The sequence below is a fragment of the Mirounga leonina genome, unplaced genomic scaffold (genome assembly GCF_011800145.1).
Source record: "Mirounga leonina isolate KUSES-001 unplaced genomic scaffold, KU_Mleo_1.0 Mir_115, whole genome shotgun sequence".
Classification (NCBI taxonomy): domain Eukaryota; kingdom Metazoa; phylum Chordata; class Mammalia; order Carnivora; family Phocidae; genus Mirounga; species Mirounga leonina.
In genome coordinates, this window is record NW_023270268.1 from 30,646,130 (window position 1) to 30,661,207 (window position 15,078).

Sequence of the window (15,078 nt, forward strand, 5' to 3'; positions counted from 1 at the left end):
CGGAGCTTTTGTTCCCTGCAAGCTTTCCGTACAGCTTTGGGAGGATGAGAGTGAAAATGGTGGCCTCCCAATCTCTGCCCCAGAGGACCTGAGAACTTGGGGCCCTGCTCCTCGGTGTGCCCCCAGAGAAAAGCAGTCAGTCACTCCCGTCTCCCCGGTCTCCGGCTGCACTCCGTGCTCACCTGGCCTGTGACTGAGCATTTCTATCTCTCGCACACGACCCTGTGTGGAGTCTCCAAACCCAGCAGATCCCTGTGGTGTGCTCCCAGCACCACTCCTCCCGGGGAGGAAGGGGGCGTCTCCCCAGATCTGCCACTTGTTGGGTCCCTGCTGGAGGAGCAGTGGCCGGACTGTGCCGCGGATCATGGTTTATGGCAACCCCGAGCTGAGAGCCCACTCCTCGGCTCCATCTCTGCAGCGGGCTTCCCCGCTCTGATACCTGGGAGCTCTGCCACACTCAGGCACCCCTGGCCTTTCTGTGACCCCGAGAGTCCTGAGACCACACTGTCCCAGCGAAGGTTCCACCCCCGCTTAGCCACTGGAGCAACGTCCCTCAGCGGAGCAGACTTCTAAAAGTTCTGATTTTGTGCTCTGCAGCTCTATCACTTGCCAGAAGTGGCCGACAGAGGCCCCCTCCCCCACCGTCTATCCTACCGAATATCGCCTCGGATTCACTTCTCCGCACGTCCTACCTTCCAGAAAGTGGTTGCTTTTCTGTTCAGAGAGTTGTTGCTATTCTTTTCTTCGATCTCCTGTTGAGTTCGTAGGTGTTCAGGATGGTTTGATCTCTATCCAGCTGAATTCCTGGGACCAGACGAAATCCAGGTCTCCTACTCTTCCGCCATCTTGCTCCGCCCCTCTCTAGATAACTTTTTGTTTTTGACTTCTAATTTAATTTTAAGTGGGCAGAGAACATATAATTCAATATTTTTATATATTGATACTTGTTTTATGGCTCAGAATATGGTCTATCTTGGTCAATGTTCCATCTGCATTTGAAAAGAATATGTGTTCTGCTGTTCTTTGTGGAGTGTTCTATAAATGTTCGTAAGATCATGTTAGTTGATTATTGTTCAAATCTATATACTAGCTGGTTTTCTGTCTACTATAAATTAATGAGAGGAGTGTTGAAATATCCAACTATAATTGTGGATAAAATCTATTTCTCTTTCCATTTCAGTTGTTTAATGTTTCATGCATTTTGAAGTTTTATTGTTAGGTATATAAATGTCTAGGATTGTTATGTCCTCTTGGTGAATTGACTCTTTTATCATTATGAAATATTCATCTTTATCTTTGGTAATATTCTTTTAATGAAAGTCTACTTCATCTAATATTAGTATAACTATGTTAACCTTATAATTAGTGTTCACATGGTATATAATTTTCTATAAAAGATCTTTTTATGTTTATCTTTTCTGTGTCTTTATGATTAAAGTGGGATCCTTAAAAACAGCATATAGTTGGGTCTGTTTGTTGTTTTCATTGAGCTATACTTTGATTTATATCCACTTTTAGTTTTTAGCTGTATGTCTTTGTTTAATTTTTTAATGAAGTAACAATAGGTTTAAAATGTATGTATACATTTAAATAATATTATATCACTTCAGGTATAATATAGAACTTTACAACAACAAATAATCCTTTGTTCTATTGTTATCATACATTTTACTTCTGTTATAAATCCCCTAATATGTTATTTCTTCTTTCAACAGTTATCTTTTAAATAAATTTTAAAGGAAAAAATCTTACATATTTTTTCACTTATTTACTATTTCTAGCACATTTTATTCCCTTATATAAGTATAAGATTCCATCAGAGTATTTTTTTTTTCAGCCTGAAAAAGTTCTATTTATATTTATAAAATTTTTCCATTTGTATTTGTAAGAAACATCATTTTGTAGAACAGGTCTGCTTATAACGAATGCTTTCAGCTTTTGTTGTCTGAAAACATCTTTACTTCATTTTCAGTTTTGAAGCATATTTTCATTTCTTATGGAAGTCTAGATTAATTCATTTTTTCTTTCAGAATTTTATATTATTTTTAAAGATTTATTTATTTATTTGAGAGAGAGAGAGAGAGTGGGGGGAGGGGACAGGGGAGAGAGAGAGAAGCAGACTCCCTGCTGAGTGTGGAGCCCTACTTGTGGCTCAGTCTCATGACCCTGAGATCATGACCTGAGCCAAAATCAAGAGTCAGAGGCTTAACCGACTGAGCCACCCAGGTGCCCCTCCTTTCAGCATTTTAAAGATGCCACTGCATTGTGTTCTTACTTGCATTTTTCCTGATGATAAATCTATGGTAATTCTCATTTTGTTTCCTTTATGTTGTGTGTCTCTTTTTTTCTGTTTGCCTTCAAGCTTTTCTCCTTGTCCTTGGTTTTCAGCAATGTGCCTTCATGTAGTTTTATTTCTGTATACCCTTCTTGGGATTAGATTGAGTTTATTAGATATATGGCTTGAAAACTTTATCAAATTTGGAAACATTTCAGACGTTATTTCTCCAAGTATTTTTCTGCTCCCCATGCCCTTATGCATACGCTCAGCTACTTAACATGTTTCCATGATTCACTCGTGGTTTCATGATTCCAGGTTCTATTAATTTTTTTCAATTTTTCTCCTCCATGTGTCAATTTAGAGAATTTCTCTTGTTGTATCTTCAGATTCATTTGCCTTTTCTTCCGCTGTGTTTATTCTGCTGGTAATCCCATCCACTAAACTTTTCATTTCAGATATTGTATTTTTTATCCCTAGAGCTTCCGTTTTCTTTTATATCTTCTATTTCTTTTCTCTGTATTTCTATGTATATTAACATATTTATAATACTGCTTTAAGACACCTATTTGCTTATTTCAAAATCTCTGTCATTTCTGGGTATGTTTCTATTTGACTGATTTTTTTTCCTAGTTATGGATCATGTTTTCCTGCATCTTTGTATGTCTAGTAATTTTTTATTGGGTTCTAGGCATGGTCACAGTTACCTATTTGAGTGAATGATTTTGTTTTTCTCTTTAAAGAATATTGTACTTTGTTCTGGAACTTAGGATCACTAAGGAACTTGGGATCAGCTCAATTTTTTGAAGAGTTTGCTTTTAAATTTTGTTAAGGCAGACCTTGTTAAGGCAGCCCTGCTATATATTTTAGCCCTACTACTAAGATATAACCCTTCTAGTTTACTAAGTGCCCCAGCTGTCCAATGAAACCCATCCTCTCTGGCTGGATCTCTGCTATCTCACAGCCATGTGTAGGCTTTGGAGGTTGTTCTGCACAGATTCCCAGTGCTTCTTTGCATAGCCTCTTGGAGTTTTACCCTGAGCATCCACAGAAGTTGACAGCAATAGACTCAAGGAGACCCCTATGTGGATTTCTGGAATTCTTTCTCTGCATAGTTCTTTCCTATCCAGTACTCTGTCCCATAGATTCCAGCTGCTTCTGCCTCCCTGAACTCTGATCTTGGCTTAACTTGGCAAAATTTTAATGCTATGCTTGTGTTTTTTCTTCCACGCCACTGTCTGGAAAAGTGGCTCCTGGCAAAAAGCCAGGGCAACTGTAAGGCTTGATCATAGTCCTGCCTTGCTTGTTGTCCAGTATTTGGAAACAGCTGTTTCATATATTTTGTCCAATTTTCTCATTTTTTTTAATAGTGGGAAGACAAGTCTGGTACTGGTTACTCTATCATGACTAGAAGAGAAAGATTTTTCTTTTTTTAAAAATTACATTCTCAGCAGTAGTGACTCTAAATATTTTTCAGAGATCCACATACCAAGGGACTTTGGGAATTGGAAAGGACTTTGTAGAGTCTGAAGTGTGGCGATTTGACAGTGGTTATAGAAGTGAAAGCCAGATCCCAGGAAAGAGATCTTAGCAGAAAATCTGACAGTTCAGGCTAGAATAATTATGATTTCTGCTGTATAGTCTGAGAATGGGATGGGGAAAGAATCTGAGTATTTTCTATTTAAACATTATTTGCTTCTTTTTGAAGCAGGGAACCCAATATGAGGTGGACCAGGGCTTTTCTTCTAAGAACTGGATCTCAATCTTGGTTACATGTTAGAATATCAAGAGAGTTTTTACAAATCCTGATGCTTGGGCTGTACTGAAAAAGTCAGTCTCCGGAGTGGGCCCAGGCATCTGTATTTTTTAAAGCTCCTTAGGTAATTCCAGTGTGTTGCCACTGTTGAAAACCACTGCTCCAATGTGCTGCACAGCCAGACTGGGGCTGTAGATCTTTCTTCTTGGGGAGCTGTATCAAAGTGCTCTCACTGTGCCACTGTATCAGATGTGTATCTCACCTACTTATCAACACCTTCTTTTATTTTCCTGAGCATCTTCTCACCTTATCCTTGTTATACTCAGAATCTCAGCTGGCAACTGTTCAAGGTCTTCTGCTGACACTTCCTGGCCACCATCCTCCTCCTGGGTGATGAAAAGACCCTGGGAGTCCCTTCCTATTTACGGAGGAAGCATGGGCTTGTCTCCTGGGAATAAAATCCACAGCCTTTCTGTGATGAAAAATGCCATGGGTCAGAGCTCTTGCCTGCCACCAACTCTCAGAGTGACCTGGGTCAGTTGCTTCTCTTGTATTCACCCAATTTCCCCACCTGTAAAGTTAGGGGACCAAGCTGCACGGACCTCTATTTCTGACAATCTGGACAAGTGAAGGCAGCCTTGCATTCCTTTGAGAAGACTTCAGAACTAGGCTCTAAGACTTCCCCTAAGAGATGTGTGATGTCTGGTGGGTATTGCCTCTGACCTCCCCTATTGTGAGTATACCCAGCTGTGAGGGACAGGTTGGACATGGAGAACTTTGGTGCTGAAAAGATGTCAGGTGACTTGTTAGATGTGTAACAAAGTATGCAGTGGAAATAGACATTAGCATGGCCTTTTCTTTCTTTTCCTTTAAAACTGGGGAAAATGGCTATTTTGAAAGAGTTATGTTAGGGGCAGACTAAATGTCTGTTTTGAAAGAGACCACTCAGCACTCCCATTGGTGGTGTAGGAAGAGAAAGACCTGCTCTCTCTGGACTGAGGGTGTTGTGTGCCATGGAGAATCCTGAGGGTTGGGTCAAGTGATTGAGGACAGCCAGATGGAGGATGCCACAAGAGGACACTATCCTTGGAGAATATCTGGGAATCAGGAGAAGCCAGCATTACTAGGGACTCTACAGAAGGGTGGAGCCTGGGAGCTCTCCAAGGAGATGCATGGAACAGGAGTGGAGGAGAGATCCTGTTCATGGAATAAAGGGCCAGTGGTCTTCAGGTGAGGGGCCCTGCACCAGGGCTCTGTCAGGGCTCAGCCCAGCTACCAGCAGAAAGATGCCCTCACAAGGACATTGGGCAGAAGGGGCAGCACTGCTGTGACCGAGGATGAGTGAGGAGGCTTCCTAGAAGCTTGTCTCAGGCCTGGCTCCAGAGCCCACAAAAGATAGCACTCTGATGTTTATAGGGAGCAGCCCTTCAGAGAGAACAGATTCCCTGCATTGAGAGGACAAGGGCTGGGGTAGAACAGGAAGTGATCCTTCCTTTACAACTAGAGGGCTGCAAGACTGGAGACATGAGGCCTGCTCCTCATAGCGCTTGCTCTGTAGCACACAGAGATACTTCAAAGAATAGGGCAAAGAGCTGATTATGAGAGCAAAATGTACAGGACTAGTGCCTCTGAGATATTCACAGAACTGCTGCTGTGATTACAATCATTGCTAGTGATCCATCATGGGAACATTTTCAAGAACTGTGGCCCAATTTACATGGATCCTTCTATTGACTTCTGCTTGGTAACTGGGTACCATTGTCCAGGCCCGTCCTTTATGTTTGTGGGGCCCAGGCCAAGAGTGCAAAAGGAGGCCTACCTACTTAAACATTATAAATTCAGCTAACAACCAAATGTCATAGCCATGTGAACTATTTAATATTGCAAAATGCTCCTTAGCCACCATACATATTCAACTACTGTGAATGCAGCAGTAATTAATGACAGCACCTGGAAGCACACACTGGAACACAAAGAGAAGCAAGAAGGTGGATGCTCAGCACTACTGGAAAATTATATTCTGTTATGCAAGAATCTATTGTATTTATGCTCTCTGAGAGGAAGGATTGGGTAAGTCCATAGTCTTTCTTGATCTAAGCACACTGCCTACCTCCTGTGCCTCACCTTCATAGCCATCAGCAATCACCTTTGTTTTGAGGCTACAGAGCAAAAGGTTTGTAACTGGTTTTATTGGGCTCTCAATGGTGCTCATCAAGGTGGTGTGTGGGGCACTTGAAAGCATGAAGTCCCTTTGTTGGGTCAGCATTATTTTATTTTGGACCTTAGGTACAGAGATTTTAGTTCATCAAACTCCTTATTTCATGATACAACATAACTTTTGGTGTATCCAAGGGCCTCTTAACACTGCATGTGAAATTCAGGGTTAGTTTTTCAGAGAACTATCAAATTAGGCTATATGATGGTTTGCATCTATTTAGAGAAATCCAACTTAAAATTAGTTTAAGATAGATTCAGTTTAACTCTTAGATTTTTTTTTTATCAAAACAAGTTTCAGGTTTTTTCTTTAATATCAAATCATAAGTCATTGAGGATCAGAAGAATCAATACCTTTGGATGTAGATAAGTGTTTATAGAGGTAGGTATCTAGGTCCCCATGGGGAGAATATAGGGAACTAAGGAAAAGATGCCAGACTTGTGGGTTGGGCTGCCTATGTGTGAGGAGCCTGTGGTGCAGCTCATCCTGCATCCCCATCACTGGCTTATCCATTGTGGCTATCCTGGCAGTCAGCCAGTTCTTGTCTCTCTGGCCAGCACTCTCAGGCCTTCCAATCCCTGTATTTCCTGCCCCCAGCTGTCCATTCAGCCATTGTGGCTGGCACTATTCGAGCCTTGACAAGGTTTCTGGTGTCTCCTCAAACCGCCCTAGGGACCTGCCTGTGCTTTGCATGCTCTCCTTCCCAATCTCATCTCTACTGTCTTTCCTAGAGGCCAAGGCTCTGCTTGTGGAAACTCTCCCTTGGCTGTCAATCGCAGTAGTGGAGAAGGTCCCTGTGAGTGAGAGCACTACCACAAGCTGGACTTGGGTGGCAGCTATGCGGGTGTGAACCCACCTTCCCTTCAGAAGGGAGCCAGTTGATAGGAACTTCCAGCTGCAGTGCCCTCAGGATCTGTGTCTGTGTTAGAGCCATGGCCACACTCTCCCAGGCAGCAACAACCAATGACTGTGTCCAACAGGGGCATTAGGGCCTGACAATTTCTGCCCAATGCAGGACTCCTTTAATAGCCAATCTTTGTTCTAAAGCTCTCAGTTGGGCTGGCCAAGATTTTCTTGGGGCTGAACAGCTCTGAGGCTCTTCCTATTTAATTCTCCTTCTACCCATCTCCTTTCAGAAGTGCACTGTGGTCTGAAGGCTCTCCCTGCCAACTCCTGCTCATTCCCCCCGTCCTCCTTCATAATCATCTCCCCAAGTAATCTCTTGCACTGCTAACTCCATCTTGCCATCTGCTTCCTGAAGGACCTAAACTGACATAACTTGTGAGAAAGTCTGTGTTAAGAAAAACTCTATGTGGCTTTTCAGCTGTTGTCAGGGAGGGTGAAAAATTGTTTGGGGGTAGGGTGAGCCAACAGTGGCCTTCCCAGAGCCACTTGCCTAAAAGAGCATGGCTTGAACAAAAAGTGAAATGGAGGAAATGTATGGACCCCTTGGTTTCTGTGCTTTCCTGGATCTAGCCTCTTTTCTGCACAGAGTATAGGAAGTTTGGGATCCAGGTCTAGTGCTCACCTCCTTCCTTTGCCATCCTCCCCACCACCTGCAAGAGCTTTCAACAGGTAGGATGCAACAGGGAAGAAACTGGCATCGAGGCCCTTTTTTCATTTGGCCAACTTTCCTACATATAAATTTATATCTGTTGTTAATTACTTGTGCAAATATCTCTTAAATGCCTGTCTTCCTCTCTAGAATGTAAGTCCTGTGAGCAAAGGGACCCTGTCTATCCCATTTTCAGTATTGATTTCCTAAAACCAAAAACAGTGTCTGAAACATAACAGCTACTCAGTAATATTGGTTAATGAATACATGAGTGAATGAATAGAGGGTGGATCATATTCTTGTGCTTCCAGCAGCTAAAAAAACAAAGCAAGAAATAAAAGGTGTCTCAACATTTAGTATTCTAGCCAAAAATTAGACCTCCAATGGCTACCTTTCTAATGGATATGGTCCCTGTGGTGTATCTACTCACTCCTTCACTCCATCACTGAGCAATCCCTCTCTCCCAAATAGTGGCCCCAGTGCTGGAGATGCCATTTCTGTATTCCAGGTGCTTTTAAAAAAATTCCTTTTAGGAGGCCTATTTCCCCACCTCCTGTATCCAGAGTTTCCCAGTATGTTAAAGCCTCTGTGTTGGCCAGTATGTTTAGGGTGCCCTGCAATTGCTCCCAACTCAGGAAAGCCTGTGAGATGACATTCCAAAGAGTACTCCTCCCATCTTCTTTCATTTAAATAATTACAAATCTCTTCCTCCTGAAAGAAGTTCCCTGTAGGGCAAAGTCCTTCGGAAGGTGATCCAAGCCTGGCTTCGCTGATGTGCACTCAGACTTTAAGAGCCATCCTCTATCAATTATCTCAGGCACTGGACACACTAGCAAGTAATTATTTGTCTATACCAAAGGGAAGAACAATAGCCACACTCAAGAGCTGAGTTTGACTGAAGATTCACTGGCTTTCACAGAGTAGAGGAGGGAGGACTCTTACCAAGGACCAAAGGAGAGACAATGGGTTGGAAAGGCAGTAAGTCCCAATGGCTGGTTGTTGATGAGCAGTGGCTTCTTTAAAAAATAAGTCAGCTCACTCTTACAGAGTATATTAGATGTGCTCACAGAGGAGGCTGGGCTCAGGATAAAGTCCTGTGTTCCTTTCCTCCTTGGTCACCTCAGGACACTAAGCCAATTAAAAGGCAAGTTGCCATACCAGGGACAAGTCCTTTCAGCAAGAGTCTCTTTCTACCCCAGTCACTCACTTGTTCTGTCTCCTAGAAAACATATTACATAGAAGGAAATATTTCCAAGATCAAGGTGGCAAAGAGTAGGTTTACTCAACCATTTATTCCTTCAGCAAACTTTCATGACATATGAACCATGTGCTTGGAATAATTCTAAGAGTTGAGGATGTGTCGATGAACAAAACAGACAAGATCCCTGCTCTCACAGAGCTTTTGCTTTAATGGAGAGGAAAGACTATAAACAAGCTGCAAATCAATAAGAAAGACAATTTCCAATAGTAATAAGTTCCAGGAAGACAATGAAAGAGATGATGTGATGCAGAGGGTGGGTTCTCTTTGGGTAGGGATGTGTGTTGGGGATAGGGTTGCTAATTTGGATTAGTGGTCAGGAAAGAACTCACCAAGGATTTGCCATTTGAGCTAATACGTGAATAACCCCAAGAAATGAGCCTAGAGGTAGAGCTTTCTGGGTAGATAGAAGGACAAGAGCCAAGGTCCTAAGATGGGATGAGCTAGGTGTGTTTGAGGAATCAAAAGAAAGTTCAAGTGGCTGAAATGTAATATACTGAAGGAAGAGGTAGAGGTCAGAGAAGTAGGCTATGTGGTGAAAATAACCAGTCTGCCACACTAACGAAAACTTGAGCAGTCTGTGCTCATTTCTATCTCTGGGCACCTGACACTAAGTGTGTGTTGGTGCAGGGATCACGGATTGGTCATAGGATGTGGGACCTGAGCTGACTTCAGTCACTTCCACAGTCACACATATACCCAGGCGTATCCACAATCCCTCATTCCCACCAAACTTCTGGATGGCCTCTTCCTTGTTTAACTCTTATCTTGGCCAAATCAACAGAGGTGGCTTTGCACACTCAGCATTCCAAACCAACTACAGAATTCTTATTTAAACAATTCGCGTTTTATGAGAGGGAAGTGTTCAGTTCTCAGTGCTTTCTGGTGCTTTCTCTGACTTCCGCATTAATTCTGTTGCTATGCAGCATTGGGCTACAGATCAAATCCAATTCAAAGTATCAGCACCAGGGCGCCTGGGTGGCTCAGATGGTTAAGGATCTCAGAGTCCTGGGATCGAGTCCCTCATCAGGCTCCCTGCTCAGTGGGGAGCCTGCTTCTCCCTCTGCCTCTCTCTCTCTCTCTGTCTCTTATGAATAAATAAATAAAATCTTAAAAAAAAAAACAAACCAACAAACCCAAAGTATTAGCACCAGAGCTTCTCACTGATCAAGCCAGGGCTCTGCAGAGTTTAACAGCCCCTCCACTCACTTTCCCTAGTGATTGTTCCGACTCCTAATTTCTGTTGGCTATTAGAGTCAGAAGAGTCATTTGAGATTCACACTTCCCACCCAGTGAAGGAATCTCAGCACCATCCTTTTCGGGCATTCATCCACCCTTGACTGGATTGTTCCTCTAATGGAGGGTTCACCTCCATCTGAAGCAGTTGGTCCCTTTGTTGGGCAACTTTAGTTACTCGAAAGTTCATCTACCTATCGAGTGGAAATTTACCTTCTGGTAACATTTATGTAGGAAGAGAGTTATCCTGTAATCTTAGAATCTTCTCATCTCAGAATTACATAACCAATTCCTCACCTCTCTCCTTAATGAAGTTTCTAGATTGTTCTAAGTTCTCAGATCTACTTGTATCAGTTAGGACTCTTTGGTAACAAATGACTGCAAATTCACATCAAATTGATTTAAGCTGAGAAGATAATTTGTTGGCTCATGTAACTGAAAAATCCAAGAAAAGCTCTAGGACTGTCTTGGTCTAGCATCTGTTTTCTCCCTGTCTAGACCACAGGCTCAGCTTTCCTTTGTGTTGGGGTCATCCTAGTGCTCCAAGGGGTAGCCCTTGGAACTCCAGGTTCACAGCAGTTTACAAGTGATGCCCTGGTTGGCTGGTCCTGATCACATTCCCATTGGAAACACAGGGGATATGGGTCTGCGGTACTAGAACAAATGTACTTGAGAATGAGAAGAGGTGTTCCCCCAGAAGGGAAGTGCAGTACAGCTACCTAGAGAAAAAAATGAATAGATGCCTGGGGGCAGAACAATAGCACTCCAACTGAACCACAGATTTAAAAGTAACCAATATGTCCCACTTCATCTGCTTCGGGTACAATTAAGATCATATCTCTTTTTGCAGTATTCTAGTTAAAGACCTCAAGCCTCCAATCTTAACTCATCTTTTCTCTCCTCCTGGGGTCTACCCTTCCAGGACAAACAGAGAAGTGTCCCAGTTTTTAATTTGTGTTTACTTGTGTGTCATCCTGCCTCATGGTGGGAGTGGAACTCAGACCTATCCCAGGCACTGGAAATCAAGCATCACAGCTGATGCCTCTGAGGTCCCTAGAGACTTCTGTTCTGCTGCCGCTATGGCCCCTACTACAGAGGGTGTCACCCTACTGGTCACAGGTGGAAATCTGGGGCCACTGGGACTGAGTCTCCTATTCAGGTGCTGCTTGGGCAGAGGCAGGGGATCCTCAGGTTGGGAAGGAGGCTGACTTCCTACGCCACTCCCTTCCCATGCCCTGGGCCATAGGCTCAGCCAACAGGGTCCTCAACAAAGTATGGCCTGGGTTCCAAGCATGTACATACAGAGTTTTTAATGTTTGAGGGCTTTTGAAGATGGAGAAGAATTAGTACTCCTATACTTTGTTTAATGGTTCATTTATCAATGTTCCAAATTTCTCAAATGACTAACATTCCATCAACTTTAAATGTTCTATATTTCTCTACATATCCACACAGCACTTACACAATTATAAGTCAAAACTCATTGACTCACAAATTAAATTTCTCCAGTCATTTTCCCACTGATGACTTAATTTTCTGAACATTTATCATATTCTAAATTGTATTCTAAAACAAATCCATTATATCAGACTTTCTTAAATGCTTCAAATACTTTAAGAAGTAAAAGCACTCCAAATATTGCAGTCATTATAAAACTGATTATTAGACTTTATTAAAACCATTTATAAAAGTGCTAGTACCTGGATTTATTTATTATTTCTATTCTTATCCTCATTTTTACTTTTATTCTAATATTTCTTGGAAGCTCTCTTCCTAAGGTTTCTAGTGAAGAAAATAAAAATCACCAATGTTCCTAGCTTTCTCTTTGTAGACTGCTTGAGACAAAGGATGCTTCTAACAAATTTAGCTTTAAACACATGAAGTCTGATTTATTTCACAATGTTAATATAGGTTACACCTAGGGAGTGGCAGTGGGAGGAAAAAATAGGGGAAACTTTAATTTTTCCTGTATATACTTGTGTATTGTTGGAGTATTTTTTTTATCAAGCATTTACTACCTTTGTGATGATAAATACAGTTTTAAGAGCTCTGAATAATAAAAACTAAACCACCCATGGTAAGCACTTTTAATACTTTTTCTACTCTCTTCTAGTCTTTTTTTTTCCCTCTGAGGCATCTCTATTTCTTTTTGCAAAATAAGAACCACAACCCATATTTATTTATTTTTCCTCATGTCACAAGCACTTTCTCATGTTATCAAATATTCTCGGGAAACATGGGGCCTATAACAGCTGCATGATACTCTATCATGGGGACGCACCACAATTCACAATTCATTTTCCTACGGTTGGCAAAGAATTGCTTCAAGTCTGGGAAGTATGCGAAAGATCATTTCATTTGAGTTTCTTATTTTCCAGATGAGAAAGCTGCATTTCCTGAAGCTAGCAATTTGTCCAAGCGTGGCCAGCTGGTCAGAGGCTCGGCTGGGACCGGGCCCTCCCAGACCCTGGCCTCCGCTCTTGCTGGCGTCACACGCTGCCTCCTGGGCCTCTGCAAGGCACTTTTTGGAACCTAACTGTAGGGCACTGCCTACATTCTTTCTAAATTACATTTTGTAATTTGGGGCCCATTATTCCTGCCTGTCGAGATAATTTTTTATCTTCTGTCATATAACCATTAGCTAATGGGGGACACTGTAGCCAACATCAGAAATTGTGGCTTTCCTCTATCATGATGTGCTTCCTAAGTCATCTCTGTGCCCATGAAGGGGGAAATACTGTCATAACTTTTATCAGATAATTCCAATAGTCACCAGCAATTATAGGGAAGGGTATTAATTAGCATACTTTGGTCCATGTTTCTCAGGGATCCCTTGGGTTCTGACATCCTGGGATCAGCATTCCAGCAGATGCCTGGGCTCTGCCCAAGGGCCAGTGCTTACAGGATGGAAGAGGGATAATTATTGGGTGCGGAAAACAAGGAGAGAAGGGAACTAACATTGGTGACCAACTCTGGACCTAGCTCTGAGTACTGGGGTGTGGATGACAGAAACATTATGGGAGGGTGAGCCTGGAGGATGAGATTGCTATGGTTTTGGAGGAAAGCAGGTGGATTAGGGGTATTTCCCTTTTTCTCAAAGTTTCTCATCCTGAGGTTGTGTCACTAAACTCTGCATGGAGGAATTCACGGTAGAGGAGATCATTCTTGGAGGGCTGGGGCTTATTCTGCTTTTTCCTTTACATTTTATGAGACACATTCTATCCAATTTTTATGAATGTGTCTTTGACATCAGTGTCTGCCGTCACAAAAATCACTTTTTGAGTCATGTAATATGGATTCTTCCAGAACGCCATGTTCACTCTCACCTAAGTTATTTGAGAGACAGCCCCTTCAAAATCTGTCTTTGGAAATGTTGTGGCTTGGGTTAACATTTTTCATGTATTGCCTTTCAGAAAATACTCAATTCAAACAAATGCGATTGGCAGGCACCACAGGATGTGATGGTTTCTATTTATGGTTAATGTTAATCCATTGACCATATGGTAGTTTAAATTTCTGGTACAAATTCCTTTTGCATGGTGTTATAGCTCATTCCTGGACTGCTATAACTGTGTAATTTATTAATATGAAAAATGGACTTTGAAATGTAATAGTCCAGAGCTAATATGGAGAGCTGCAAGGGAATTTAGTGTGCTTAGGGAAGAGCTGTTTCCATGGAAACTAATTCCTTTGAGTGAAGTCCCGGGTCCCCAGGCTGCAGGGTGGTTGTGCGCCTGGATGATGCAACCTGAGTCCTAGGCTCAGCTCTGACATGAATCTCCAGGTGCTACAGGCAAGTCCCAATCTCTTTGTAACTTAACCTTCTCATCTGTGACTTGAAGAAGTCAAACTAGCTCAGTGTTTACTAGACCTTGGAATACTAGTGACCACTTATATATTTATTTAAAGTTTTTATTTTGGAATAATTTTAGATCCACTGAGAAGTTGCAAAGATAATACAGAGAGTTGCCATATACCTTTTACCCAGCTCTGATGTTAACCCCTTACATAACCACAGCACATGTGTCCAAACTAGGAAATGGAGATTGGTGTAATACTATGCACTAAGCTACAGAGTTTCTTTGGATTTCCCTCATTTTTCCACTAATACCCTTTTTCTGTTCCAGGTATCCAATCCAAGATACGACACTGCATTTAGTTTTCATGTCTCCTTAGACTCCTCCAACCTGTGACCATTTCCTCAGTCTTTGTTGATCATGACCTTGTCACTTTTAAACAATACTGGCCACATATATTGTAGAATGTCTCCAGTAGTAGTATTTTTAAAAAAGCAAAACAAAATAGGAAGATTAGGATTGGAAAAATTACACAGGTAAGGTGTATGGATGAGGTCTGTGTGTTGTGAGTGACAGGAAACTCACCCTGAATTGTCCTGTCAAACAGGGAATCGGCTCACGAACTAAGAAGGCCAAGGGCATATGTGGCTTCAAAATGACATTTATATCCGGTTTCACCTGTCTCTTGGCTTGGTTCTTCTCTCCTCTGAATATTCAGGTTGTTCTCAGATACGCACTCACCGCACGGTTAGTTACAAGATGGCTTCCAGCAGCCCACACAGCTAGAGCTATCCAGAGTGTGTGTGTGTGTGTCTGTGATACTCACCTCTACTCCACGCTCACAACTAAGCTCTCAGAGGTTAGATTCTACCATCTGCCCATCCTGGAACCAGTGGGAAAAGATAATCACTTTCTGCTTCTGATGCGAGGATGTGTTGCCCAGAGTTGTGGCCACCATCTTGTGACTATGAAGGGAGCAAGCTGAC